The 5,660-nt window shown below is 43.7% G+C and overlaps 1 non-coding gene across 1 annotated transcript; it reads left to right on the forward strand.

The window, feature by feature from the left end:
- Positions 1 to 4,350: 4,350 nt before the first annotated feature.
- Positions 4,351 to 4,457, forward strand: LOC136490411 (small nucleolar RNA R71). The gene has a single exon (XR_010767703.1). It is a non-coding gene; the product is annotated as a small nucleolar RNA R71 (small nucleolar RNA).
- Positions 4,458 to 5,660: the final 1,203 nt, after the last annotated feature.

A 5,660-nucleotide genomic window follows, 5' to 3' on the forward strand; every position in this document is an offset into this window, starting at 1 on the left:
TGAATATTTAGTTAAATCTAGTGGTAGTATATGAGTTTGTTCATAAGCTAGTGAACCCAAGTACTTGATTTAATTTAGATTGCCAACAAGTGACAAGTGCAACCTCGATAAGATAACCTCCAAATGAGTGTGAAGAAGCTTAAAGAGGGTTCAAACCAGACTTGAAAGCTTAGGCAAATCAATTTGGTTCAAGTCAATATTAGAAACTCATGATAGTAACAAGAGTACAAGAACAAAACAACAATGCAAATGGATATCTAGATTGATTGTTTCAAGTGGTATCTAGACTCAAACAAGAAGAATTCACAAGTGGTGTCTAGACCAACTTATAAGTGATATCCTACACGTGGTACTCATGAAGATAGCAATTGTTCAAGAAATGTTTTTATTGACAAATCAATCATACATGTGGTATCACATTTCTACACGTGATATCAATCATACCAGATTGTGTAGCATAGATGTAGCTCCGTTGCGTGGCTAAATTAGTTTTAGTAACCTTGTTAGTTATATTGCTTAGTTTATGTAGCTAAGTAATTTGCGCTCTCTGATTTGGCTTGTGTAGCCTTGTTATTGTGTATTGCTAGTGAGCTTAGATGGCTTTGTGCTTTTGCTTACTAGATTGTGTAGGAGCTCTCCCGTTGCTTGAAGTACTAGTTGCATAGGTTTGTGTGACATCGGTGCTAGAATTGATTAGGTGAGCTCTAGCTAGTCCGGCACCTTTGTTGCCTAATTAGGATCTTTATAAGGTTCTTGTGAACTTAGATAGAGGAGTGTAGTTTTAGCTAGACCGTTAGTTTTAATTCCGTCTTTATTTCGGTTAGCCAACGCGCTTAATTTTAGAAAAGACTATTCACTCCTTCTAGTCCGCCATCTCGACACTACAGAGGGGCAGCGCCAACGGTCACCTACAGGGTGCGGCCGACCCCTGGGGTCGCCTACCCCTATGGTGGGCCCGCTTGGCCTGTCCTTTGGCAGGTAGTGGGCAACGGCCGATTCAAAATGATGACAGTTGGGATTTCGTCCAGATTCCCAACAGTCTACTCGATTTTCATTATCCAACAAAATTTTATTAGAATTTTTAATTTTTATAATTATTGCAAAAATGTAACTAGTAATAATAAATTATTATTATTCAGGAAATAATTTTTATAGAATTTTCTCTGAGTTTTATTTTGACTTAAAAATTCAAATTTTTAATCTTGAATATTTTTAATTTTAAAGATAACTACCGATTTACCTTCGGTAAGGACTCAACATTTTTAGTCCGTCGAGCAAGATTTTTCCTCCATTGATCTGCAGCTACATGAACATTTTCGAGGGAATCCTCGGGTTACCCCGGGGTTTTCCCCGAATGATCGATAGGAATTGCGGCAGCTATTTAAGTAATTTGGGTTTCTATTATTTTGTTAAAGCTTAATTGATTTTTGACGGAGGAAGATAAACTTTCTATTTTAGATTTAATATTTTCAAACATTTTATCATTGAACATTAATTTCTTTGTGATATTCTCATTAATTTTAGCTGGCCTAATACCAAGTGTTTCAAAGAAGGTTGATTCGAATTGTAGTTGGAATTATAGTTCGAATTACCTTGCGGACGAGACTGATTGTTCTACCTGTTATTACCTTGTGGTTGGCGAAACCCATTGTTGATGAAGACAGCTTCTTCGTGGGTCTCTAAAAGGGTCGAGATGGTGACTAGAGGGGGGTGAATAGTCCTTTTTAAAATTAATTGCGTCGACTAACCGAAACAAGTGCAGAATTAAAACTATCGGTCTAGCCAAGACTACACCCCTCTATCTATGTTCTCTAGCACCTTCCAAAGATACTAATTAAGCAACTAAGGTGCAGGGCTAGCTAGAGCTCTCCTAACCAATTCTAGGAGCAAGGTCACACAAACCTATGCCACTAATACTTTAAGCAACAAGGAAGCTCCTACACATGCTAGTAAGCAAAAGCACAAAGCCATCTAAGCTCACTAGCAATGCTCAATAACAAGGCAACCAATGCCAAATTAGAGAACGTAATTACTTAGCTACACAAACTAAGCAATGTGACTAACAAGGTTACACAAACCAAATTAGCCACGCAAGGGAGCTACTTCTATGCTACACAAGCAAGAAGGTAACTAGTAAGCTACACAAGCTAACTAATTACAAAAGCAACAACACAAGCTCAATGTATATGAAAGTAATTGCAAGCTTATGTAACGGGGATGCAAACTAATGGGAAGAACAAGGTTGACACGATGAATTTTCTCTCGAGGTTCACGTGTTTGCCAACACGCTACTCCCCGTTGTGTCGACCGCTCACTTGGTGGTTCGGCGGCTAATTGGCATCACCCGCCAAGCCCGCACGTCGGGCACCGCAAGAACCTACCCCGAAAGTGAGGGTAGCTCAATGACACACTTTACTAGAGTTGCTCTTCGCGGCTCCCGCGGGGCGAGCACAATGCCCTTCACAAAGCTCTTCTCTGGAGCACCGCACAAGCTTCTTGCGGGCTTCGACAGAGACCACCACCAAGCCGTCTAGGAGGTGGCAACCTCTAAGAGTAACAAGCACCACTGGCTTGCAACTCGATCACCTAGTGCCACTCGATGCAACCTCACATTGCAATCGCACTAGAATCACTCACTCACACAATCGGATGATCACTATCAAGCATATGTGAGTTAGAGGGCTCCCAAGCACTACTACACAAGCCACCAAGGCTCTAGTGTGCTAAGCTCATAGCCAAAGGCCAACCACCACTTCTATTTATAGCCCCATGGGCTAAACTAGCCGTTACCCCTTCACTGGGCATTTTTCGGGACGACCGGATGCGGCATCGGACGCAGCACCGGACGCTCTGGTCATGAATATCGGACGTGTCCGATCGCTATACCGGACGTGTCCGGTAGCTGCCAGACCGCCACGTGTCCCACTATTGCCTCCAATGGCTCTCTGACAAGACCGACCGGACGCACTATTTGAAACGACCGAACGCTCAGTTCAAAACGACCGGACGCTGAGCCTCATCGTTCGGCCGAGTCCAGTAAGCACCCAGGTCCGACCGGATGCGTCCGGTCACACTGGACCGGACGCAGCCAGCGTCCGATCAATTGTTTCACCGAACAATGACTCTGCAGATTCACACCGGATGCGTCCGATCTCCATACCGGACGCGTCCGATCTCCATACCGGACACGTCCGGTCACTCTATGACCAGCGCGACTAACTCATTTTCATCACCAACTTCTTCTGCTTTGCAAATGTGCCAACACCACCAAGTGTACACCACCATGTGTATGTGTGTTAGCTTTTCACAAACATTTTCCAAAGGATTAGCCACTCAACTTGCCACGCCACTCAATCCTAGCGACGATGCAAAGTTAGATCACTCGAGTGGCACTAGATGACCGATATGCAAACAAGTTTGCCCCTCTTGATAGTACGGCCATCTATCCTAAACCTGGTCATCAACTTCTCTACACACCTATGACCGGTGAAATAAAATGCCCTAAGTTATACCTTTGCCTTGCGCATTCCATTTTATCTCCTCCAATGTCGATGCAACACATGCACCAACATGATCAACAATGATATGATCCACTTCATATCATCACATGATCATATTGGTTCATCGATCTTGACTTCACTTGCTTTTCACCGTTGCCTTGGTCCATCGGCGCCAAGTCTTGCTCAAGCTTCACCGCCATGTGGTCCATCGCTCCAAAGCCTTCGACTTGCCCTTCACGCTTGCAACCGGTCCATCAAGCCAAGTCTTGTCTTGATCTTCTCCACCTTGATCACATGACTCAATGTCATGTCTCATGTGCAATAAGCTCCTTCATCATCACATGTGTGAGCTTTGCAACATCTCCAAGCCATTTTCACCTTCATGGCATATGTTGCTCACACATATGTACTTGTGGACTAATCACCTGTGTATCTCACATAAACACAATTAGTCCACCTAGGTTGTCACTCAATTACCAAAACCACACAAGGACCTTTCACTCTCGGGGCAGTCATTCCCTGAATGGCCAATGTTTCCACAGATGTCACACGTCATGTGTGAGTCTATGGCCTAGATGGTGCCCTTCATTGTTTCTTTGTCTTGAGCCCGTTCCTCCAGTCTTTTCATCAGAAGATCTATTTTTGCGGCAAGCATATCCGTATCCTTCATGGTATGCATGCCCTTTTGTGTTTTTCTTTCTTCCTCCCATTAGACACCATTTTATTGATGAGAGCCATGGCTCCATCAATTGTCAGGGAAAGGAAAGAGCCTCTTGTCGCCGCATCAATGTGCCCCCTAGACATGAGTGTTAACCCATCATAAAAATATTAGAACACTAACCAGTTTCCAATCCCATGGGGTGAGCATGCTTGGATGTAGTCCTGCAGCCGCTCCCACTCCTCGGGAATGGATTCTGTGGCGTTCTGTTGGAAGTTGAAGATTCATCCCCTAAGGGCATTGGTTTTGCCCATGGAGAAGAACTTGGCAAGGAATGCCATGGAATATTTATTCCACGTGTTGACAGCTTCCCGTTCCTTATAGAACCACTGTTTCACCCTCCTCGACAGGGAGAAGGGAAACATGCGGAGCCTGATGCTCGATGGTGCGATGTCCTTGATGACGATGGTGTCGCACAGCTCAAGGAAGTGTTGGAGATGCACGTTCGCGTCCTCACTTGACAAACACGAGAATTGGTTTGCCTGCACCATCATGATTAGGCCAGTGCGGAGCTCAAAGTTCCCATTCCCAGTGTTGACAGTTGGCCCAATGGCACGCTGGCAGCAGCGGGGATGGAGTAGTCACGGAGTGTCTTGACCATGACTGGAGTAGCGGATGGTGCGGGGGTGACTAGTTCGTCCGTCGGTGGAGTGGCAGAAGAAGAAGTGGCACGAGACCATTTCTTCCTTAGGAGTGCCTCCAGATCTTTGGTGTAGTTGTTTGACATATCAAAACCGGTCATACACTATCCTGTTTTCATCCACAACAGGAGAAAACAAGCAAAGTTATTCTGCATAAACAATGGCTACCTTATATGCATATTATCATGAACATGTCCTACTAGATTCTTTAATCAATTATGCCTTCCTCGGCAACGGTGCCAGAAATGCTTGTTGACATAACTTAGCGCATTCACCAAGTATGGAGATAGAATCCATCCCCGGCAACAGCGCCAGAAATGATTGTTGGTATTTCTAAGCGTCACCACTAAGAATGGAGTTAGAATCCATCCCCGGTGATGGCGCCAGAAATACCGGTTGGCAATACCTAGCACCATCACTAATAAATAGCAATGCCACCAGGTAACGCCTTGATAGTTCCTTTACAATTTTAGATATTCATCTACAAGCACACGGAGCTATCATTGTAGCATTTCACCCCGAAGTATTTAGGGTATCATTATTTATATTTTCCTAAAGGAAGGCATTTTTTGATTAAGAGTCTAGTATGGATATGAACCTGAATAATAATGCTTGAAAGTACACCAATGTTTATAAAAGGGGTAAGAACGGTGATTTCAAGATAGTGGACACACACTTGGGCATTCCTCAAAGGATAGAATAAAGAGAAAAAATAAAAGAATAATCCTAAGTCAAGCAGGCATTGGTCTACTATAGTCATACAAAGATTAGTTAATGATCAAATAAGTTACATAATTAGTA

Source organism: Miscanthus floridulus, chromosome 10 (assembly GCF_019320115.1).
Source record: "Miscanthus floridulus cultivar M001 chromosome 10, ASM1932011v1, whole genome shotgun sequence".
Taxonomy (NCBI): Eukaryota; Viridiplantae; Streptophyta; class Magnoliopsida; order Poales; family Poaceae; genus Miscanthus; species Miscanthus floridulus.